This window comes from Ahaetulla prasina, chromosome 6 (genome assembly GCF_028640845.1).
Source record: "Ahaetulla prasina isolate Xishuangbanna chromosome 6, ASM2864084v1, whole genome shotgun sequence".
NCBI lineage: Eukaryota > Metazoa > Chordata > Lepidosauria > Squamata > Colubridae > Ahaetulla > Ahaetulla prasina.
Window position 1 is genome coordinate 2,985,255 of NC_080544.1, and position 25,782 is coordinate 3,011,036.

A 25,782-nucleotide genomic window follows, 5' to 3' on the forward strand; every position below is an offset into this window, starting at 1 on the left:
AGTGGTGGGATTCAGCTGCTGGTTTGGGCCAGTTAAATTGCTCTGGCTGGTCCTGCCCCGCCCCACCCCTTCCAGGAGGCCCCCCGCAGCTCATTTTGGCTCCCAGGTAAGTGCAGGGAGGCCTACTAGGCCCAAAACGGGGCACAGAAGGTAGTATTTATTTTATTTTATTTATTTATTTTTATTTTATTAAATTTTTATACCGCCCTTCTCCCGAAGGACTCAGGGCGGTGTACAGCCAAAGTAAAAACAAAGATATATACAGTTTAAAACAACAATTAAAAAGAGCAAATTTTAAAGGCCGATTATTAAAATTTAAATTAAAAAGTTAAAAAATATTAAAACCCCAATTAAAATACATCACTAATTATGCCAGTCCCGCTTTAATGAATAAATATGTTTTGAGCTCACGACGGAAGGTCCGAAGATCGGGCACTTGACGCAGACCGGGGGGAAGTTCATTCCAGAGCGTCACTGCCCCCACAGAGAAGGCCCTACTCCTGGGGGCCGCCAGCCGACACTGTTTGGCGGACGGCACCCTGAGGAGACCCTCTCTGTGCGAGCGTACGGGTCGGTGGGAGGCAAAAGGTAACAGCAGGCGGTCTCGTAAGTACCCGGGTCCTAAGCCATGGAGCGCTTTAAAGATAGTTACCAAAATCTTGAAGCGCACCCGAAAGACCACAGGAAGCCAGTGCAAGCTACGGAGCAGCGGTGTCACGTGGGAGCCAGGAGCGGCTCCCGTTACTACTCGCGCAGCCGCATTCTGGACTAACTGCAGCCTCCGGGTGCACCTCAAGGGCAGCCCCATGTAGAGAGCATTGCAATAATCCAGCCTAGACGTAACCAGAGCGTGAGTGACCGTGCATAAGGCATCCCGATCAAGGAAGGGACGCAACTGGCGAACCAGGCGAACCTGGTAAAAGGCCCTCCTGGCGACGGCCGCCAGGTGTTCATCAACAAACAGCCGTCCGTCCAGGAGGACACCCAAGTTGCGAACCGCCTCCTTTGGGGCCACTAACTCGCCCCCAACAGTCAGCTGCGGATGCAGCTGACTGTACCGGGATGCCGGCATCCACAGCCACTCCGTCTTGGAGGGATTGAGCTTGAGTCTGTTTCTCCCCATCCAGACCCGTACAGCTTCCAGGCACCGGGACAGCACTTCGACCGCTTCGTTGGGGTGGTCCGGGGTGGAAAAGTACAGCTGAGTATCATCAGCGTACAGATGATAACTCACCCCGAAACCACTGATGACCTCACCCAGCGGCTTCATATAGATGTTGAACAGGGTGGGCGAGAGAATCGACCCTGAGGCACCCCACAAGTGAGGCGCCTCGGGGCGACCTCTGCCCCCGTCAACACCGTCTGCGACCGGTCAGAGAGATAGGAGGAGAACCACCGATAAACGGTGCCCCCCACTCCCAATCCCTCCAACCGGCGCAGCAGGATACCATGGTCGATGGTATCGAAAGCCGCTGAGAGATCTAATAGGACCAAGGCAGAGGAGCAACCTGTCCCTGGCCCTCCAGAGGTCATCCACCAACGCGACCAAAGCCGTCTCCGTGCTATAACCGGGTCGGAAGCCGGACTGGAACGGGTCCAGATAGACAGTTTCCTCCAGGTGCCGGGGGAGCTGCCATGCAACCACACTCTCAACAACCTTCGCCACAAAGCGAAGGTTGGAGACTGGACGATAATTACTCAAAATAGCTGGGTCCAGGGAAGGCTTCTTGAGGAGAGGTCTCACCACCGCCTCCTTCAAGGCGGCGGGGAAAACCCCTTCCATCAAAGAAGCATTTATAATCCCCTGGAGCCAGCCTCGTGTCACTTCCTGAGCAGCCAGCACTAACCAGGAAGGGCACGGGTCCAGTAAACATGTAGTTGCATGTAACCTCCCAGCAACCTGTCCATGTCCTCGGAGCCACAGAATCAAACTCATCCCAAATAACCTCAACAAGACGCGTCTCTGTCGTCCCGGCTGTATCATCGCAATCTTGGTCCAAACTATCCGAAGCTGAGCGATTTTATCGTATAGATAACCGTTAAACTCCTCAGCTCGTCCCTGCAGGGGTCATCCGTCCCTCTTGATGAAGGAGGAACGGGTCACCCAAACAGGGCGGCGGGCGGTTATCTGCCGATGCAATGAGGGTGGAAGCGTGAGACGCCGCCTCCTCATTGCCACTAGGTAGGTCCTAGTAAAGGACCTCACTAGTGTCCGATCAGCCTCGGAACAGCTAGACCTCCAAACACTCTCTAGGCGTCTTCTCCGCGTTTCATCTCTCTCAGCTCCTCGGAAAACCAGGGAGCCAATTGAGATCTACGCCGGGTCAGAGGCCGCAAAGGCGCGACACGGTCCAAAGCCCCAGCCGCAGCCCGTTCCCAGGCCGCAACCAGTTCTTCAGTCGTGCCGTGGGTAAGATCCTCAGGAAGCGGCCCAAGCTCCGTCAGGAACCTCTCCGGGTCCATCAGGCGCCTGGGACGGAACCAACGCATTGGCTCCGTCTCCCTGCGGTGGTGAGCGGCGGTCTGAAAGTCTAGGCGAAGAAGAAAATGATCTGACCATGACACCGGTTCTTTCACTAAATCTCCTAAATCCAGATCATTTACCCACTGACCAGAGATAAAAATCAAGTCTAGCGCGCCTCCCCCAATGTGTGTAGGGCCATCAGTTACTTGAATCAGGTCCAAGGCCGTCATGGAGGCCTGGAACGCCTGAACCACCGTCGACGACAAGCCGGCAGATGGCAGGTTGAAATCCCCCAAGACCAGTAGTCTGGGGATCTCCACCGCCACGCCAGCGAGCACCTCTAGCAGTTCAGGTAGGGCTGTAGTCACGCAGCAAGGAGCCAGGTACGTGATCAACAGCCCCATCTGATTCCGGTGGCCCCACCCACCCCTGGTGGCTTGCTTTTGCTCCCAGGGGGATGCAGGAGGCAGAGTGCTGCCTGTTGTCACACCCCCTGGCCACACCCACCATGGCCACGCCCACCCAGCTGGTCATTAGGGCAGAGAACCGGTTGTTAAATTCTTTGAATCCCACCACTGACTTTGCTCATTGGAAGGTTGCAAAAGAGGATCGCATGACCCCAGGATACTGCAACTGTCATAAATACATGCCAGTTGCCAAGCATTCTGAATTTTGATCATGTGACCATGGGGATGCTGCAAACGGACACACGCTTGGAAAAAAAAATCATAAGTCCCTTTTTCTCAATGCTGTAGTGACTTTGAATGGTCATTAAATGGACTGTTCTAAGTGGAGGTCTGCCTGTACCTTTCTTAACTATATTTATTTATTTATTTATTTTTATACTTTTATAAAGTATACCATCTCCCGTAGGACTCAGGGCGGTTCACAGGCATATTAAAATACAACAATAATAAATAAGCAATTTAAAACCCAATTAAAACAAAATATTACAATCGCCAAATGACTAAAACGGTAAAAACCGGTTAAAACCCATTAAAATTAACTAAAATATTTTATTCTTAGGCTAGTCCAGCTCGTTGAAATAATAAAGTCTTCAGTTCACGCCTGAAGGTCCGGAGGTCTGGGAGTTGCCGTAACCCTGGAGGAAGCTCGTTCCACAGGGCCGGTGCTGCCACAGAGAAGGCCCTCCCCCTGGGGGTCGCCGACCTGCATTGCTTGGTCGACGGCACCCGGAGGAGGCCCGCTCTGTGGGAGCGCACCGGTCGTTGGGAGGCTATCGGCGGCAGGAGGCGGTCTCGTAGATATCCCGGTCCTAAGCCATGGAGCGCTATTAACTATAAAGGTAGCAACAGCTTATTTATTTCAGTTTAGCTTCTGATGCCTCATACTGCAATAGACCCCAATGTTTATGATGCTGGGTAAGGATAATATTACAGTTATGGGCCTGAATTTTGCCTAAGGACCTACATTTGTAGTCCTGATATTTCATCATGTGTGAAAAGCCATCAGAAGACACTGTGGGTAAACTTCTTTATTTATTTATTTATTTTATTTATTTATTTATTTTTGTCACAACATCATATAAAAAGGATTATATAGTATATAAACATATATATGAGTAAATATTAGGAGGTATAAGCACCAATATATATATAGGAAGAAGAAAAGAAAAGAAAACAATAGGACAGGAACGGTAGGCACGTTTGTGCGCTTATGCACGCCCCTTATGGTCCTCTTAGGAATGGGGTGAGGTCAATGGTAGAAAGTTTTTGGTTGAAGCTTTTAGGATTATGAGAAGAGACCACAGAGTCAGGTAAAGTATTCCAAGCACTGATGATTCTGTTACAGCCTTGGGCCGTGGTAGCTCAGGCTGGTAAGAAGCCTGTTATTAGAACACAGCAGCCTGCAATTACTGCAGGTTCAAGCCCGGCCCGAGGTTGACTCAGCCTTCCATCCTTTATAAGGTAGGTAAAATGAGGACCCAGATTGTTGGGGGGGGCAATAAGTTGACTTTGTAAATATACAAATAGAATGAGACTATTGCCTTACACACTGTAAGCCACCCTGAGTCTTCGGAGAAGGGCGGGATATAAATGTAAATAATAATAAAAAAAGTCATATTTTCTGCAATCTAGATTAAAGCGGTTAACATTAAGTTTAAATCTGTTGGTTGCTCTTGTATTGTTGCAATTAAAGCTGAAGTAGTCTTTAACAGGAAGGATATTACAATAGATGATTCTATGAGTTAAACTTAGATCTTGTCGAAGGCGACGGAGTTCCAAGTTTTCTAAGCCTTTTTCAATTTTTCAATTTTTCAAGATTTTCAATTCTAGTTCTTCCATAATTACTACTTTCTTCACAGTTTCAGATTTTCCTTTTAAAAGCCAAGGGAAAAAGAATTTGTAGAATAATCTTAGAATAATAGAGTCGGAAGAGACATAGAAGATCTTCTAGTCCAACCCCCTGCTTGAGTAGGAGACCCTATACCATTTCAGACAAATGGCTGTCTAATCTCTTCTTTAAAGCCTCCAGTGATGGACCCACAACTTCTGAAGACAAGCCATTCCACTGGTTGATTGCTCTCACCGTTAAAACATTTCTCCTTACTTCTTGGTTGCTTCTCTCCTTGGTTAGTTTTCATCTATTGTTTCTTGCCTTTGCCTTTTGATGCTTTGGAAAATAGTTTGACCCCCTCGTCTTTGTAGGAGCCCTGAAATATTGGAAGACTGCTATCATGCCTCTCGTAGTCCTTCTTTTCATTAGACTAGATGTAACCAGTTCCTGTAATCATACTTTGTGTGCCTCCAGCCCTCTAATCATTTTTGCTGCTCTTCTCTGCTCTCTTCTGAGAGTATCAACATCTTTTTTATATTGTGGTGGCCAGAACTGCATGCAATAGTCCAAGTGTGGTCTTACTAAGGCTTTGTAAAGCGGTACAAGCACTTCACATGATCTTGATTCTATCCCTCTGTTACGGCAGCCTAGGATTGAATTGGCTTTTAAAATTTAAATTCAAAACACCGGAAGCAGCGTCTGTTGAAACAATTTCAGGAAACGGGATGAGATTCTCTCTCCCAAGCAGACACCAAACTGACTGCTGTCCCAGTGAATTTCACTCTTTGGGCCATGACTAAAAATGGCCTGAGGAAGAAAAAAGTTTCTGGAATGTTAATAGCAGTCTTTCCCCAGGGCCAGGACTGGAATGTTCAGGAAGGAATGATCGGCTCAAGGTAACATCTTAGAATAGAAACATCATCATCCTCTAGAAACCAGCGCCAACTTTGTCACCACACTGGAACACGTTCACAGCTGAGGAGGTCTAGAGCGGTAGCCCTGCTTAGGTTACAGATTAAGAGAGTTGGAAGGGACCTTGCAGGTCATCTAGTCCAACCCCCCACCCACCCACCCAGCAGACCCTACACCATTTTTGACAGATGGCAGGCAATCCAATCTATTCTTGAAAGCCTCCAGGGATGAAGCTCCCACAACTTCTGAAGGCAACTTCTGTTCCACTGGTTGATTGTTCTCACTGTCAGGAAATTTCTCCTTATTTCTAGGTTGAATCTCTCCTTGTTCAGTGTCCATCCATTATTCCTTGTCTGGCCGTCAGGTGCCTTGGAAAATAGCTTGACTCCTTTGTCTCTGTGGCACCCCTCAAATACTGGAATACTGCTATCATGTCTCCCCTGGTCTTTCTCTTCACTAGACTAGCCAAACCCAGTTCCTGTAACCGTTCTTCATATGTTTTAGCCTCCAGTCCCCTAATCATCTTGGTTGCTCTTCTCTGCACTCTTTCTAGAGTCTCAACATCTTTTTTATAGTGTGGTGACCAAAACTGGATGCAGTATTCTAGGTGTGGTCTTACTGAGGCTTTATAGAGTGGTATTGGTACCTCACTTGATCTTGATTGTATCCCTTTGTTAATGCAATTTAGGATTGCATTGGCTTTTTTTGGCTGCCACTGCACACTGTTGGCTCATATTTAATTGGTTGTCCACTAAGACTCCAAGATCCCTTTCATAATTACTGCTATTAAGCCTGGTTTCACCCAGTCTATATGTGTACTTTTGCCTTTTCTTGTCTAAGTGTAAAACTTTCCTTTTCTCTACATTGAATTTTATTTTGTTAGATAGGGCCCAGGGTTCAAGTCTATCACGATCCATCTGGATCTTGAACTTATCATCTAGGGCAGGGGTGTCAAACACAACACCCATGGGCTGGATCCGGCCCGCAGGGACCTCCTGGAAAATTTAAGGGGCTGGCCCACATCATTTTGGCCTGCTCTACCCATATCACTTTGACCCAATCTACCCAATGTGAAGAGGAAACATGCCAGCAGTTTGAGGAGTGGTGTCAAACTGGCCACACCCACCCAGTGTGTCCCCCCCCCCCGAGGTCAACCACAGCCCTGATATGGCCCTCAATGAAATTTTGACATCCCTGATCTAGAGTGTTGGCTATTCCTGTCATTTTAGTATCATCTGCAAATTTGGTAAGTTCCCCTTCTATTCCTCATCTAAGTCATTTATGAAGATATTGAAGAGTACTGGGCCTAGGACAGAACCTTGTGATACCCCACTGCTTACTTCCCTCCATGTAGATGTAGTATCTTTAACGGCTACTCATTGAGTACAGTCTGTTAGCTAGAGCTTCCTCAGAGCAAGTCAGTGCTGAATTAAGGGATGTGGGAGCCTTGTTGTAAGTCCAGGTGCTACTCCTTGAAGTTGCAGAGGTTAAAAAATCCTGCATTACGGATTCGCCTCAGTGCCTTTGGTGTGTTATGAGTGCTATTGATCTCACTGGAGTAATTGTGCAACAAAGAACAGAGATTGGTCTTCTCTCTGCACATGGTTTGCTCTCAAGGGTTCTTTCCTTAGCCCCAGACAGTGTGTGCACTAACTCTAGGCATGGACTTCTAGGGCTACAGGGTCTTGTTTTGTTTCCAAGAAATGCCAGTGATAAACCTATTTTATTCTTTCTAGGTTGAAACTGGTCAGGTTTTCTAGATGTGGCTGCACTTGGCCAGCAGTTCAGTGGTGAGGAACACAGGAAGGTGTTCTTTATCAACCTCTGCATGGTTGATACACCCTGGATCCTGGTGTTGGTGGACTACAACTCCCAGCATCCTTCGCTGACCAGCTGTATCCACATCTGGAAAAATGATTTTTCCTAATCCTGAAAGAAAAGAACAGGGTGAATGAAGATTTCTCCAGGTTTCAAAAGTTTTGGAAAGCCATTTGTCTGACATGGTTGAGGGTGTCCTGCTTGAATAGGGGAGTTGGACTAGATCCAAGGTCCCTTAACTCTGTATTTTGCGATTCTTTCTTACACATAATTATGGGTAGTGAATGTGCATGGAGTGTGAGATAATAAGAGGAACAAAGGAGGGTTGTGTAAATGAAGTGGAATTCTATATTTTTTTCATCCTTTCTCTGGATTTTCTGCCAAACTTAGATCTTTTCCTCACTAGAATACAAACAGCTCTAACTGAGGTAACAGCACAAATGGAAGTTAGATGAAGCTTGCAAAATCCAAGATATCTCATTTAAAATTATAAATATTTATTGCTTTGGAAAACAAGCTGATTTCTTCCACAGTATGAAACATTTCCATGACCTGATACGATACCTTGACAATAATAAAGTCTGGAGGGTTTATTAGTGGGGGTAGGTGGGTTTCTAGACTAGTTGAAGTGATAACTCAAAGCTTTTCACTATGCTGGCTAACTGAAATCGGAGACTTCTAGAAGCCCTTGGTTAGAGAGGGTTGGGAATAAGGGCAACCCATTTAACTGCTGGTTGGCTTTGGAGATTGTGTTGTGGGAAAAATGCCCACTTTCTCCAAAAGCTATAACTTCTATTTTGTGGTGCAATTTGAAGCACCTATGAAACTCTTCATGACTTATTCCCAGGATCACCCAGAAGTTCTGCTTAAGACATCACCTCAACTTAAGAACTGAGGAAATGAGAACTGCACATTTAGTTGACTAAAGGGGAGGAAAATGAGACTAATATATTCTTATTAACAAGAGGGAACTACATTCAATAGATTAAGTCTTATTCATTTTCTTATTATTTCGCTTGTGAAATCTCCATTATGGCTCATAAGTATTCTCATAAACTGTTTAATTTTTTGATGTTATGGTTAAGTCTCTTAAAGATTAAATGTTAGATATGGAAGATTTGGAAATGACTTTTCTTTTCTACAGAGCTTTCTCCATTTAAGCTTTCCAGATGTGGAGTGAAAAAAAATATCTTGTAGACCACCAGATGGCAACAAGAATAAGCAATGCCTGTAAGACCTCCATACCACCACCTCTGCCATTAAAAACAGGTCAGAAATTATCAATCCCATCCACTATGAACATAGAGAAGAACTGAAGAAGTTCCACAACTATCATCCAAAGCTATGGACATTTCAAACTACCAGAAACACAACAAGTTAACTCCTTAGTGTTCTTCTGTAAGCTAGAGATGGGACAGCATGGTATCATCAGAGGATCTGGCGTTATCACTGCAGCAAACAGCGAAGTTGTGCCTCTGAGCAAGAGAAGTTCCACAACTATCATCCAAAGCTATGGACATTTCAAACTACCAGAAACACAACAAGTTAACTCCTTAGTGTTCTTCTGTAAGCTAGAGATGGGACAGCATGGTATCATCAGAGGATCTGGCGTTATCACTGCAGCAAACAACGAAGTTGTACCTCTGAGCAAGAGAAGCCCAATGAGTTGGAGTTCCTTGGGGATGCAAGAACCAGTGCTTAAGAGAAGGTAGAAGTCGTGGACATTTGCATCCTCTTTTTTTAATTTCTATGCTTTGAGTTATTTTTATTATTTGTACTGTGTAGCATTCCTCCGAAGAAGCCATCAAGGTGATGTCAAATCAAAATAACATACATAAGAGGTAAAGGTTCCCCTTGCACATATGTGCTAATCATTTCCGACTCTAGGGGGCAGTGCTCATCTCAATTTCAAAGCCGAAGAGCCAGCACTGTCCAAGACGTCTCCATGGTCATGTGGCTGGCATGATTAAATATCAAGGGCGCACAGAACACTGTTACCTTCCCACCAAAGGTGGTCCCTATTTTTCTATTTGCATTTTTTATGTGCTTTCGAACTGCTAGGTTGGCAGAAGCGAGGACAAGTAACGGGAGCTCACCCAGTTACGCGGCACTAGGGATTCAAACCGTTGAACTACCGATCTTTCGATCGACAAGCTCAGCGTCCTAGCCACTGAGCCACTGCATCCCTATAACATACATACTCTACAGCAAATGATAACTAACTTCATTAAACATGGAGCTACTGACAACCATTTAAGAACCCAGATTAAGATGAACGATGAGGCTTTCCTCAAAATTGAGAAAGCATAAATCAAACACAACAATGAGAGGAGAGCAACTCAGACTTCTCATGTTCCTCTCTCATGCGCTGATGCTTCTATAATAAATGAAATATTGGAGAATTCTTGGAAATCTTCTCTTAGAGAAATAAGGTAAAGGTTCCCCTCACACATATGTGCTAGTCGTTCCCGACTCTAGGGAACCTTCCCACCAAAGGTGGTCCCTATTTTTCTACTTGCATTTTTGACATGCTTTTGAACTGCTAGGTCGACAGAAGCTGGGACAAGTAACGGGAGCTCACCCAGTTACGTGGCACTAGGGATTCAAACCACTGAACTGCCGACCTTTCAATCGACAAACTCAGTGTCTTAGCCACTGAGCCATTGCATCCCTTTTCCCTTAGATAAATAGAGGAAGTTCAAATACTTACCAAACTCTAGAGATGTAAAATTTGGACTAGAGTGAAGAACAGAAACAAATCTCACACTTGACATAGGCATTAACGCAACCTATATTGTCTACATTTCTCCACATCTGCATTAATTTAGGACCTCTACTAGTTTCATTCTAGAGATTCATTGGAATTATAGTAAGACAATAAATCCAAGAAGGTTCTAGTTGTGACAACAACAGTCCCAAGATTCCTTAAGGAGAAGAAAAATCTCCTCAAAAAAACTCAGCACTAAATTTCCCTACTTTAAGGCAGAATTTTGTTATCCTTTTCTGAATATACTCATGAAGAGGACATAACTCTTTCTTCAGACCCTAAGATTGCTATCTCAGTCTCTGCTGTCCCTCAGACATGCATAAGAGTCTAGAAACAGCCATAGATCGTTCAAGAACTTAAATCAGAGGTCTTCAAACTTGGCAGCTTTAAGACTTGTGGACTTCAACTTCCAGAATTCTCCAGCCAGCATAGCTATGACTTAAACTATCAACACTCTCATTTGCCCTCTGTTGTGGTCTTTTGTTGGCTTCAGAGTTAGTTCATGCAAGGGAAGAGGCCTCTTGGTCATTGTCCAGGGTCCTGAAAGTACTGAGTGGGACACAGTTTAACCAGATGTGGCACAGAATACCACTGAGCATTTGTGCCATATTTCCTCTCAAAGAAACTAAAAATGTCCAGAGAAAGATCGCAAATTAAGTTTACCAAATCAGATCGTTGTTCTGGTGTAGCTTTGGGATCCAAAACATTTAAGGTGACCAGATTAAGAGATGGGACTCAACAAATTTGATTTCTTTGGGATCAATGCAACCCCATCTACCATTGTCTGTACTGAACAAGGAACGGATGTATCCCAGATAGGAAACCCAAAACAAGTGTAATACTTTGAAATGCTGAATCCATTGTTACAGGGTAGTATTTTAAGGGGCAAAATATATTTTGCCCCTAAAAGCCTTCAGATCACTTCTTAAGTTTGCTTAAGAAGGCAAACAGTAATTTGGCTTTGATTTAATAATTCGGTAATTTTTTCAGAGTTGAGTTTTATTATAATGTTGAAAACAGAGAGGAAAATAGGGATTGGGAAGAGATTTAAATATTAAATAAATAATAGTCTTTGATTTCTATTATCTATAAATAAGGAACTTCAGCCACACACATTAAATGGCCCATTATAATTCATTATCTTTCATTCTCTGGCTAGGACTACTTTCAGGAAGAAAATCTACATAATTGATGCAATCATTAGGAAACCATCCTAGAAAGATATATTGGGATCCAGCCAATTTTAATTACTGTTAGCTGTAACTGGTATTATTATTTCTTTACATTTATTTGTACCCCACCTGATTATTTTATAAATAACTCATAGTGGAGAATATATCCAACATACCTTGCTCTTCCTATTTTCCACAGAACAACAACCCTGTGAGGTGGGTGGGATTGAAAGAGGGTGACTGGGCCAAGGTTACCCAGATGGCTTTCATGTCTAAGGCAGGACCACAACTTACCATCTCCTGGTGATCAGCCCAAAGTCACCCAGCTGGCTTTGATGTCTAAAGTAGGACTAAGAACTCACAGTCTCCTGTTTTCTAGCCTGGTGCCTTCACCATTAGACCAAACTGGTCAAAGTGGTAGAGAAGGTGATGGCTCTCAGAGGTAATAATTGATTTTCACCCTTCCAGCTGGATTCAGATCTAGATTTAATAGCAAAAGTCTTTGATCATGAAGATGGATGATCTACCTTGGGAGAATGATAGGCAGAGAACTGACCTGATGATGCTTCTGGATTCCTTGATTCCTTACCAATGTCATCTTGCTGGACCACATAATACAGCTTTAAGATGGAGGCATGGTGTTGTGATGGCTCATCTCCTACCTTTCCAAATACTAATAAAAGCTGGACTTGAAGACTTCTGTTTGAGACTTCTTGGGAATTATTTGGGTCAATTATTCTACCTCCCAATGTCAATCCACAGGAAATGATCATTCACACATTCAAGGTTATAAGCCACTAGACTTCTGATCATACTTATCTATATTTCTCCTTCCTTGTGTGTCCAAGATTGGCTATTTCTCAGATTTGCATCAATTTCCTGATCGTAAGATGACAGAGGTTTGGAGAATAAACCAGTAACCTTACAACTCTACAAATGCACTGTTCATGGGATGGACAGTGAAAATGGTTCAGAAATAATCCAGTCCAGGAACCAGAAATGCTGAATAAGGCATCTCTGGCTTTCCATATAACCCTTGTGCTAAAACTGCTTCAGGAAAAAATTAGAGGATACATATTCATCCAGTTCTTTTACTGTTATAGCTGTGGATTTGTGATTTTTGTTTAAAAATGCATATTTTTTTTCTTATGTATATTTTAAAGCATTGTAGTAAGCCATCCAAGCCATAAAGAGAGTGAGGGGAATGTAAAATCTTTAAATAAAATATAAGTAACCTGCCAATTCTCTTATATGAAAGACATTTTTAAATATTGCATCTTTCCTCAAAGAATCATAGTTTGGAGAGGCTGATGAGAATATCATTAAAAGATAATTTTTAAAGTACCCAAGAATGGATTGTGTAGATAAATAACTACCTAACAAGTTTCAGAATAGTTCGAAATATAGTCATCCTACCTTGAAAAGCAGTTTCTCTTTTTCAGTTGGATTATGAGTTTTAGAGGAAAGCTGCCAAATTAAAAATTTAATGCTGTGTGTGTGTGTGTGTGTGTGTGTGTGTGTGTAAATCCAACAGCAGCTGCTTATAGGGTCAGAAATTCTGAGATTGCTAAATTGAGACTTGCATTACAATAATGGAAAAAATTTCTCCATGATGCCAGCAAATCACTTAAATTACTAAAGAGACAAGGTTTAGTTGGATCTGATCCATTGGCTTTAGTGTATGGAAGTGTTCTTAGTTAAAAAGACAAATAAAAATAGTGCGTGACTTAATCACAGCCGATAATTTTCCTCTTCCTCTTTGTTCTTTATACTCTATAGTAAGGCTACCTCGTGTATATTGGGAGTTAGTGCAATACTCCCTATGAAAGAGTCCAGAGTGAAAGTTGGCAGTATTAAAACCATTGCATGAATGAAATCTGCTGTCAGGGATAATATTAGCTCTTTATAAACTTATATCTGCTCTTGAGGCATAGAATTATATTGCGCACATGCATGCCGAAAGAGAGAATGGGAACAGAAAAATCTATTATTTGCAATTTAAACAAACAAAGATCTAAAATCTTTGTACGAGATGATGTACTTGAGGTACTTTTATTAAAAGTTGACAAATTATTTGGAGGATTGGGCATTTTGGTTTAAAGTTTAGGAGCATATTTGAGGATTGACATATTTGGATAACACTTAAGATTTCACTTAGTTTCTGTTGATTAAAGAAAGTCTGTATTGATTGATTTAATCTCTGTGATCTGGCGTGTGCAATTTAAAGTGTGTAACACTCTGGTATAATGACAAAACATAATCCTTGTTTTTTGAATTTGGTCTGGATGGTTTCAAAGAAATGGGATTAAAGCAATTTGATTAGCCAAAAGTATTATAAACTACCATATCTAGACTGCAAGTACCTGCAACTCTTTCTGCTATTGAGAATTTGTGATTTAACTGAAATAAACTGTGATTCTATCACAGTGAAACAAGTTCTATGTGTCTATTTTGGACTAAAGATGGAGAAAACTGGACTGGACAGGAAGCGTCCACGCTGTCCAATCGCGAAGATGCCTGTGAGTCATCCGTTCTGGGACGCTTCTGGTCATGAATATTTTATCACTTATTTCCAGCTGAACAAAAGCGATGCTGGGATACGATGCTTCTTCACCGAAAGGGGGGAAATGAAAAAAGGTATCGAGGATGGGCCCAAAATCATCCCCTTCATTCTCTCTTAACCAACCAGCAGGTTGGGGAAGGTTGTGAGGAAGGGTGTTGTAAATATAAAGGCAGTTTTAGGTGTCGGAGAGGCAGGAGACACATAAGTCTGGGAGAGGCAAAAAAGAGAGGATAAAGACTAAACTGGGGGAATTTGTCAGCCAATGGTCTGCACTCAACTCCACAACCGGCTGAATCTGTTCTCCTCAAGCCAGCCAGAAACCTGAGCAAGCTTTTTGTAAGAAGAAACACAACAAGCAGCCAGAAAGGAGTAAGCAGGCAGGAGAGAGAGACAGAGAGAAGCACCAGCGGAGCACTTTTCATGCAGAGTGCGCGAAACAGTCAGATGGAGAGAGAAACTGAGGTCTGTTAGGGGGAGGAGGAGGAAGAGGGTTAGTATAGCAGGCGGCAAGGAAAGACGGCCGCCAGTCCTCTACCTGCGAGAAGCTGGGGAGATGCACTGCACGCCTTCAGCTCTGCTTCCTTCTAAGCGTCCCCTGTAAATTGACTTGACCTCTGCTATCCCAGTGACGCTGCCTAGTCAGGGCAAGGGAGGGGAAGGGCAGGCGTTTCCTTAAGGTGGATCCCTTAAAGCCACAGCTGCCCCCCACCCCCGCTGCCTTTCCTCCCTCAGCAGCCATTGCCCTGCAGGAGAATAATTGCTCCTCTCCAGTCAAGAGTAATGAATAGAATAAATAGAATAGAATAACAGAGTTGGAAGGGACCTTAGAGGTCTTCTAGTCCAACTCTCTGCTCAAGCAGGAAATACACCATTTCAGACTAATGGTTGTCCAGTCTCTTCTTAAAAACTTCCAGTGTTGGAGCATTCACAACTTCTGCAGGCAAGTTGTTCCACTGATTAATTGTTCTAACTGTCAGGAAATTCCTCCTTAGTTCTAAGTTGCTTCTTTCCTTGATTAGTTTCCATCCATTGCTTCTTGTTCTACCCTCAGGTGCTTTGGAGAATAGTTTGACTCCCTCTTCTTTGTGGCAACCCCTGAGATATTGGAACACTGCTATCATGTCTCCCCTAGTCCTTCTTTTCATTAAACTAGGCATACTCTGTTCCTGCAACTGTTCTTCATCTGTTTTAGCCTCCAATCCCCTAATCATCTTTGTTGCTCTTCTCTAAAAAGGAAGAACTGCTGGGAGGCCAAAATCTTAAACCAGCAATGTTGGGGGGAAAAGTGGGTCCATGAAGGATGCCCACATATGCTTCCCAGGCAAGGCAAGCCCATGAAACATTCAACTCAAGCAGGAGTGAGGGAACACCTGTGTTTTTCTTCAGACCTATGAATGTGCTTCGCATCAAATGCAAAAGAAACGACTTGGGAGAAGAATTCCCTAATATTAACCGTGTTGAATAATTTTAATTGGGATCCATTGATCTGTGGAATCACCCCCACAGAAAGCAAGGGGGGGATTTGGAGCAATTCGTTTTCACAAGTTTGGAAGCAAAAGTTACTCGCTAGTTAAGGCCCCTGTTTCAGTCCTCCTGCAAGCAGACACAGTCTAACAGCTGCCCTTCTTTTTATAGTATCAGGATCTTAGCCAGTACACAGTGAACACTTCATGCTGGAAACAGAGGCATTTCCATTGGGGGAAGCATTTCCTTGCTACTCATGGCAAGAAACATAGTAAAATTGAATGTGTCAAACTGTTATAGAGGCAGCAACAAAAATGTCTAAGCAGGAAGTAGCTACTCCTCATCCAGTTATGCATCTCAGAAGCTACTTCTCCCTTGGTGCAAAAGATAGATTGGATTAACCAGCTTCCTTGTCAGAACTACACATTTTCACTTTGCTTTGTGTCTAATCTCCAGAGGTCAGTATGAGATCTTGGTGAGAGCGAAGGGAATCCTTAGAGATCTAAGAGGCGTGCATAAGAGCACAAGCGTGCCCACCATTCCTGTCCTATTGTTTCTTTTCGTTATATCCAATTAATATAGTTATTTCATACTCATATATATGCTTATATATTGTATAGTTATTTCATGCTTATGCTTATACTGTGCTTATTTCATGCTTATGCTTATATTGTGTGACAAAATAAATAAATAAAAAATAAATCTCATTCAGCTGTCTTAATTTAGTTACAAGAACCAATCCAGATATTTGAACAATGAGTTGCCTCCATTCTTTGTTGACCTTGCAATTTTGTTTTCAGTGTCAAAAGTATTCATAAGTTTTGTTATGTGCTGTTAAAATCTTGTTTCTAAAAACTGTTAGCTGCCCAGAGTCATGAACTTGAATGAATTTTGTATATTCATTCATATACAAAAGGAATGAATGAATGAATGAATATTAAGACAGCAGTTGTGTCGGAAATAAACCAACAAAGAGGTTTATTTTATTTATTTTTATTTATTTATTTGATTTTTATACCGCCCTTCTCCCGAAGGACTCAGGGCGGTGTACAGGCAAGATAAAACCAACAATACAAATATACAGGTTAAAATACCATTTAAAAAACTTATTTAAAATTAGCCTGAAATTAAAATTACCGTAAACTAAAAACCCCGTTTAAAAATTAATAAAATTTCACATTAAAAATCCAATTTAAGCCAGCCCCGCACGAATAAAGAGATGTGTCTTCAGTTCGCGACGGAATGTCCGAAGGTCAGGTATTTGACGTAAACCCGGGGGAAGCTCGTTCCAGAGTGTGGGAGCCCCCACAGAGAAGGCCCTTCTCCTGGGGGACGCCAGCCGACATTGTTTGGCGGACGGCACCCTGAGAAGTCCCTCTCTATGGGAGCGTACGGGTCGGTGGGAGGCATGTGGTAACAGCAGGCCGTCCCGTAAGTACCCAGGTCCTAAGCCATGGAGCGCTTTAAAGGTCGTAACCAACACCTTAAAGTGCACTCGAAAGGCCACAGGCAGCCAGTGCAGTCTGCGCAGGAGCGGTGTTACATGGGAGCTACGCGTAGCTCCCTCTATCACCCGCGCAGCTGCATTCTGGACTAACTGAAGCCTCTGAATGCACTTCAAGGGGAGCCCCATGTAGAGAGCATTACAGTAATCCAAGCGAGAGGTAACGAGCGCATGAGTGACTGTGCATAAGGCATCCCGATCAAGGAAGGGGCGCAACTGCCGAACCAGGCGAACCTGGTGGAAGGCCCTCCTGGAGACGGCCGTCAAATGATCTTCAAACGACAGCCAATCATCCAGGAGGACACCTAAGTTGCGCACCCTATCCTTTGGGGCCAATAACTCGCCTCCGACAGCCAGCTGCGGCTGCAGCTGACTGAATCGGGATGCCGGCATCCACAGCCACTCCGTCTTGGAGGGATTAAGCTTGAGCCTGTTTCTCCCCATCCAGACCCGTACGGCTTCCAAACACCGGGACAGCACTTCAACAACTTCATTGAGGTGGCCCGGGGTGGAAAAGTACAACTGGGTGTCATCAGCGTACTGCTGGTATCTCACCCCGAAACCACTGATGATCTCACCCAACGGCTTCATGTAGATGTTGAACAGCAGGGGCGAGAGAATCGACCCCTGAGGGACCCCACAAGTGAGGCACCTCGCGGTCGACCTCTGCCCCCCCGTCAACACCGTCTGCGTCCGGTCGGAGAGATAGGAGGAGAACCACCGATATACGGTGCCTCCCACTCCCAATCCCCCCAACCGGCGCAGCAAGATACCATGGTCGATGGTATCGAACGCCGCTGAGAGGTCTAATAGGACCAGGGCAGAGGAATAACCCCTGTCCCTGGCCCTCCAGAGATCATCCACCAATGCGACCAAAGCTGTCTCCGTGCTGTATCCGGGTCGGAAGCCGGACTGGAACGGGTCTAGATAGACATCTTCATCCAAGTATTGGGGTAGCTGTCGCGCCACGGCACTCTCTACAACCTTCGCAACAAAGCGAAGGTTGGAGACTGGACGATAATTACCCAAGATAGCTGGGTCCAGGGAGGGCTTCTTAAGGAGGGGTCTCACCACCGCCTCTTTCAAGGCGGCAGGGAAAACCCCTTCCAACAAAGAAGCGTTGATAATCCTCTGGAGCCAGCCTCGTGTCACCGCCTGAGTGGCCAGTACCAGCCAGGTTTGGCAACTTATACTACAAATAGAACTTCTCCAGGTAAAACATTGCTGCTATGTAATATTGCTATCCTTATCAATGGAATATAACAGGTATATATTGCATTAGGCCAGGCATGTCCAAAGTCTGGCCCGGGGGCCAATTGTGGCCCGTGTTCAAAAAAAAGCAGTGCTTTTTCACAGGAGCCTGTGAGTCAAATGAAACTGCCACAACAGCGAGCTACGAGGTGGGAATGCTGATGGCCAAGCCCTGCAAACCTTTTACAGAGGGTGAATTTATTAAAGACCGTGTGATGAAAATGGTGGAGAAAATTTGTCCTGAGAAGAAACAAGAGTTTGCCAATGTTTGCCTGGCTCGTAACACTGTGGTACAGAGAACTGAAGACAATTTCATCTGATATTAAGAGATAGTTAGAGGCAAAAGGAGTGGAGTTTGACTTGTTTTTGGTTAGCCTGCGACGAAAGCATTAAATAGTTCATTTGCATTTACTGTTAATGGTTCAAAGAATGTCAGGCTGAATGGTCGGCCCCTCATATTTTCACCTCACCAAATCCGGCCCCCCTTGCAAAAAATTTGGACACCTCTGCATTACGCCTATGTGAAACAGTTCAAATATAGACCTCCCCCCCACACACACATATTTTCTTTCTTTATTTGAGGAACAGTGTAGTAGATATTTACAATTTCTTTGGGTCATAAGGCAGTTTGATTAAGGTGCTGGCCTAGGAACCAGGAGATTATGAGTTCTAGTTCCATATTATGCATGAAGTCTAATGAATGACCATGGGACAGTCCTTCTCACTCTCAGTCCAGCCCAATCCACCTCACAGGATGGTTGTTGTTGTGGGGAAAATAAGAAACTGTCATGTTCCACTCCTCCGCTGACGGCCGGGTCAGGGAAATCCGAATCAGGTGTGCCTCTGCAGCTCTGCCAAAGTCCTAGCAAAGTCCTCAGGGCAGGCAGGAGACCAGAAAGTGACTTCAGCAAGATATGTTTAGACTTTGCCTGACTCAGAAAATGCCAGAAAGCAGATCCTTTATATAGGCCATGGGGTGTGGCTCCATGACTCGGCACTTATCCAGGCCTGCCCCTCCCTTCCTTCTGTTGCCTCCGCCTATCAAGTCTTCTGACGCGAGGGTCACTCCAGTCTGCAGCTGTTGGTAATTGACCTTCCTCAGGCTTACATGCTGTGGAGGAGGGGGAGGGGTCTAGTTGCTCCATTTGCCTGGGCATGGAGCCAGAGCTGGGGGCTGGAGGTATTTCTTCCTCTTCAGCCTGTCTGGGCATGGAGCCAGGGCTGGGGCCGGGAGGCATACTAGAACATTCCTCCGTGTTCGGAAGCAGATAAGAAGACCCCGGCTGAGGTGAGATTGGACGAGACACAACAGAAACAGGATTATAAAGTATATTGAGAATAAACAATAGCCTGGTACAGTGATGGCTAACCTTTCCCAGACTGAATGGCTGAAGTGCCCAAACCCCCAAAATGCAATCTGTGTGCAGCCCCTGCGTGCATGGCCCCCACCCGTACCCAAGCCCCGCGTATGTGCGCATGGCCCCCACATGTGCCATAGGTTCACCATCACGGGCCTAGTAACTGAGCATAGGTTGTTTTCAAGCAACCTCTCTAATTTGACCATATCATATCGTTTGGAAACAGAGATCCCACTAAGAAATTATGTTTTCCGTAAGATTATCATCTTTTTCTTCTCCTCCTCCTCCTCCCCCACCTCATAAATATAATATTCTGTCTATAAATCATTAAACACAAAGGAGACAAAAAGGACTGATTTCCAAAACTGCTCTAAGAATTTGGAACAGGTTTGTATGTGGCAAAATACAGGAAGGATTTGATTCTGCATCTGGCATGCTACACATTAAGATCGATCATGATGCAATGCCTGTCAGTTTTCCCAATGAATTTCATCCCAGCTGAGAGGAGAACTAATGATGGGAGCAGACTGATATGCCTCAGAAAACTCTCATTAATCCAAAAGCAAGAAAAGAGTAGAACTCTCTCCAAAAGTACAGGAGAACCAGGAAACTGGATCTACCAAGTGAAACACCATCTACTGAACAAATTCCATTATGGCACCATCCACGTGAAACTTGTCCTTCAATGCCATATCACTAAAGCAAGAGAACAAAAGCTCACTTTAAATGAAGGGATGAACATTATGAAAATTATAGACTATCTCACCATAAGGTAGTCTATGTCTCTACTGAATCTACAGTTTACGGTCATGTTCAATTCTAGTGACGGGGAAAACTCTTCTTTTTTCTTTTTTTTTATAATTCAAACTTTCAAAATGAGAGTTGAATTAAGTAATCCTTTCAACCAGTGGTGGAATTCAATTTTTTCCCCCTACTGGTTCTGCGGGTGTGGCAGGGGAAGGATACTGCAAAATCCCCATTCCCTCCCCACTCCTGAGGGAAGGATATTGCAAAATCTCCATTCCCACCCCACTCTGGGGCCAGCCAGAGATGGTATTTGCCAGTTTTCTGAACTACTCAAAATTTCCACTATGTTCTCCAGAACCTGTCAGAACCTGCTGAATAGCACCCCTGCTTTCAACAAGGACACCTTCAATTAAACCTAGTCCTAGACAGGCAACCCAAAAATTGACCTTCCAACACTCCCCAACTCTGCAGCATCTCTTCCATTCTGGAGAACCTGTCTCCTGCTGCTCAAGACCTCACCCATTTGAGGGATGCAAAACTGTTAAGTCAGATCAACCCACTCTTTCCAGATGACCATACCGGTTGGAGAGTTTTCATCCAGTGTAGCAGAATGATGAAGGCCCTACGGGGGTATCTAAGCAAATTCTGAGCCCCTTGCCTTTCCAACTGTCATACATGCTTGACAGTTGTGCTCTGCGGGTGGTAGACAAAACCCAACAGCAGAGACTGTCCTCATAAATCTCACACAGGAATCAACTTCCAGAAAAAACTTATTTGGTAACCATCTAACTCATGCCTGCTGAGAAGAAACGTGATGGAGGATGTGTTAAGTGGGGACCATTAAAATAAGGACAACCACTCGTGGATATGAACAACAAGAGAGTAGAAATGTTCTTCTATCTGCTCATTTTTCCAGTTTTGTTTTAGAGCTACCCAGCAGTCAAAACAGCAGGAACAGCATTAATCAATGTTCTTTTGACAAGGAATAAGAAAGTTCTTCTACACACATACCTGCCTGCCACAAAGTCTTCTGTTTGCCAACATATTTTTACAGGATGTATCTATCTGTCACCTCTTTCTCTCTTATCTCAGGAAGGGTTCTTTGTGCCCAAAGATTTTAGTCTCCTCTTTCTCAGCATGAAAAGAAATGGGAACTTATAAATTTCTTTGATTCCCCTGTTTGAATGATAGCCCCTTGGTTCCTGCAGAAATCCTTTTGATAGGTTTGAATAGGGCAGAGTTAGGTTGTCTTTTCAGGTGGTAGAGAGCAAGAAGCAACAGTATCAGAAATACTGCATTCTTTTCCATGGTCATGTACATTGTCTGTGGCCATAAATTCCCCTGTTTTCTCAGGTTAGCTTTATTGGTAACTTTATGGTTGATTACCCAACTGGCCATGTCAAAATACAGGATATGAAACACAGAATGTTATTAAGGATAAAAATGGAATAAAAGAAAAGGTTAAATAAAAAGAATAAAGAATGCAAATCACCCGCAAAAAATACCCCAACTAGACCCACATATGCAGATCACAACTGAACTGTTTTACTCAAATATGCAGAGAAGTGCAGAGTGCAGAGAAGAGCAACAAAGATAATTAGGAGACTGGAAGCTAAAACATGCGGAGAACTGTTACAAGAACTGGGTATGTCTAGTTTAATGAAAAGAAGGACTAGGGGAGATATGATAGCAGTCTTCCAATATCTCAGGGGTTGCCACAAAGAAGAGGGAGTCAAGCTATTCTCCAAAGCACTTGAGGGTAGAACAAGAAGCAATGGGTGGAAACTAATTAAGAAGAGAAGCAACTTAGAACTAAGGAGAAATTTCCTGACAGAACAATAAATAAGTGGAACAACTTGCCTCCAGAAGTTGTGAATGCTCCCAACACTGGAAGTTTTTAAGATGATGTTGGATAACCATTTGTCTGAAGTGGTGTAGGGTTTCCTGCCTAAGCAGGGGGTTGGACTAGAAGACCTCCAACTCTGTTATTCTATTCTAAATAAAAGGCTGTGTTATGTGTGATTTTTAAAAAAAAATTCTGCGCACATGTGAAATATGTTGTTTTAATGTAAGGATCTCAATGGGTCATTTGTCTAATGTACGGTCCAATATATTGACTTCTCTTTTTCTTATAAAATTGACATTCAAATCATATATGGGTATTATCTTCTAACTCTGGAGCTCCAGAAATAAAGATCCATTCATTATAAGGGACATCTTCCTCGAGGGGTTGGTGAAAATGCCACATCCTCAGTCCAAGTTAAAGTAAAAACAATTGTTGCCATAGGCATTGGACTCTCCACGTGGAATTGGTGTACGTGAAAGATAACACATAGGAAAATTTTGGTTATCTTTCATCTCAGGCAGTCAAATATATTGGCCTGAGATTGGGTCTGATGCTCTGATAAATGATCTGATAGATCAGACTGCCGATGCTTGGTAATCTGATCATGAAAATAAGATTATAGAACTCCATAAAAGGATAATGATGTTTGAGCTTCATAATTCATACCTGGAACTCTGCCACTCCTTCATGGTTACTTCAAGCCACACATGCACACAATCACTGTGATGAATTGCCACCAAATCAAGTTGTTGCATCAACAATTTCCATCCCGGACTATTATTAAGAGCAGCCAATTAAGGTAATCCAACAATCTATGCATATGTATAACTGAACAGCTGGACCAGGATGCTCATCGGAGCTAAACTGAAATGTTTCGATTGCTTTGAATGCAAAAAGAACCAGTTGTCTGAATCCATTATCAGCTTCCCTAAGAACAGTACCATGTTGAACCAATGCAGCTATGTCGGATGGTCCACTGTATTTTCATATTCCATCCTTTGTCCTTCTTGGTTCATTAAGTTCGCTGAATATCCATATTACCAACTTTGGCCAAGAGGAGTTGAAAGACTCCATAAAATGATGGGTTGACTTCCACAATATAAACACCAAAGGGTAAGTCAGATGTAGAACATAAACAGAATAATTACATGACTGTCAGAGGAACACGTTCCTCCAGTGATCTTGAGTTTATGAAAAGGAGTACCGTATATACTCGAGTATAAGCCGACCCGAATATAAGCCGAGGTACCTAATTTTACCACAAAAACTGGGAAAAACTATTGACTCGAGTATAAGCCGAGGGTGGGAAATGAGGCAGCTACTGGTCAATGTAAAAAATAAAGATAGAGCCAAGTAAAATAACATGAATATTTATTTGAACGAAAAACAATAAAAGTGCAAAAGGGGGAAGGAGGATTCCCAGCTTTAGAAAATTTAGAACTACGCCGCCTTTGGTATGACCTGAGCATAGCTCATAAAATTATCTGCTACAATGTACTTCCTATCAATGACTACTTCAGCTTCAACCACAACAATACACGAGAACACAATAGATTCAAACTTAAAAGTGAACCTCTCCAATCTAGATTGCAGAAAATGTGACTTCAGTAACAGAGTTGTTAATGCCTGGAATGTGCTACCTGACTCTGTGGTCTCTTCCCAAAATCCCCAAAGCCTTAACCAAAGACTATCTAGTATTGACCTCACCCCATTCCTAAGAGGTCTGTAAGGGGCGTGCATAAGAGCACCAGCGTGCCTACCGTCCCTGTCCTAATGTTCCCTTTAGTTGTATTCCTTTTATGTATTCAATTCATGCTTATATTTATATAATTATTTAATATGTATTTGACAAAATAAAATGAATAGACTAGAATAGAATAGAATAGAATAGAATAGAATAGAATAGAATAGAATAGAATAGAATAGAATTTTTATTGGCCAAGTGTGATTGGACACACAAGGAATGAATGAATGAATGAGTGAGTGAGTGAATAGAATAGAATAGAATAGAATAGAATAGAATAGAATAGAATAGAATTTTTATTGGCCAAGTGTGATTGGACACACAAGGAATGAATGAATGAATGAATGAGTGAATAGAATAGAATAGAATAGAATAGAATAGAATAGAATTTTTATTGGCTAAGTGTGATTGGACACACAAGGATCTACCACTTCTTTGGATGCCCTTCCCAAATTGAACACTGCAAGCATGAAAATGAGTCCTCCTTTAGCTTCCAAGGGACCAGGGTGCCTCTGAAGGTCAGTGCTCTAAGTACTAAGAACCCAGCACAAATCTAAGCCTGTATGCACACCAACAGTGAAAATACCCTGCACAGTGTCTCTTGGAAGAGAAGGTTAATTTTCATAGACGTTGGGGTGGCTCTTTTTTTTTTTGGCAGGGCAATAAGGGTCTCTAATATCATTAAACCCACTTTAGAAGTCTCTGTGTGTGTGTGTGTGTGTGTGAGAGAGAGAGAGAGAGAGAGGAGGCCCGCTGAGCAAAGCGGCGGCGGGAGGCCGCTGGGAAACGCGGGAAGTAGTCGGAGATCTGCTTGATGGGGCGGATGGGACCTGGGCAGACGCCGATGGCCATGTGCTCCTGGATGCTGATGGGCGGCTTGTCGCCTTTGCGGTGGCTCATGCAGGTGGCGCCCGGGAAGGAGGCGGCTGCGGGGCTGCTGCGGAGCCGCTGGTGCTGCTGGTGCTGTTGATGCTGCTGCCGCCGCCGTTGCTGCCGCCAGGAGAGGCCGTCGCCAGCCCGGCCCTGCCGCGCCGAGCGCCCGCCACGCTGCTGGCTGCTGGAGGAGGCGGAGGAGGGACGGAGGCAGCAGCGCGGCGGCGGCGGCGGCGGACGGCGGACGGCAACGGGTGGGCGGTGGAGGTGATGTCACGGCTCTGCCCAGCCCTGCCCAGGCGAGGCCAGCAAAGGGCCGGGGTGAAGGCGACCGAGGCGGGGCTCGCAGCCCAGCTGAGCCGCTACGGAGGGGAGGGAGAGCGGGCTGGCTAGGCTCCGGGAAGGCAAACGGGAGGCGTCGCCCACCGGGATAGACTGCTGGGATCCACCGGGATAGACTGCTGCTGGAGCTGGAGGCTCAAGGAAAGGGAAGGGAGAGGGGTGGTGGAGCTCAAGGTTCTTTAGCCCCAGACACCTGCCCGCTAGAGAAGGAGGAGATCGGGCCGGCCAGTCTCCGGGAAGGTAGACGGGCCGGATTCTTACCGGGATAGACTGCTGCTGGAGCTGGAGGCTCAAGGAAGGGAAGGGAGGTGGCTGAGGACGGGCTCGCTTAAGGCTCTTCCAAAGCAGCCCTGCTGAACCGCCACGGAGGGAGGGAGAGCGGGCCGGCTAGGCTCCAGGAAGGCAAACGGGAGGCGTTCATCCACCGGGATAGACTGCTGCTGGAGCTGGAGGCTCAAGGAAGGGAAGGGAGGGTGGCTGAGGACGGCTCGTTTAAGGCTCTTCCAAAGCAGCCCTGCTAAACCGCCACGGAAGGGAGGGAGGCGGGGCGCAGTAACTGAGAAAAGCCTGACGAGGGGCGGCTGGGCTACCTTCTGGCCTCATGAGTCGGCCGTCCGTCCGTCCGTCACTTCTCGGCTCGGCAGCGGTTTTGAAAAAGG

General features: G+C 44.5%; 1 protein-coding gene across 1 annotated transcript in view; it reads right to left on the reverse strand.

Moving 5' to 3' along the window:
- Window positions 1-14,611, reverse strand: part of LDB3 (LIM domain binding 3) — a 161,488-nt gene extending 146,877 nt beyond the window's left edge. Inside the window, exon 1 of the mRNA XM_058187031.1 lies at window positions 14,530-14,611. The gene's annotated coding sequence lies outside the window, so the exon portion shown is untranslated. The remainder of the gene's footprint in view (window positions 1-14,529) is intronic.
- Between the last annotated feature and the right edge of the window lie 11,171 nt (window positions 14,612-25,782).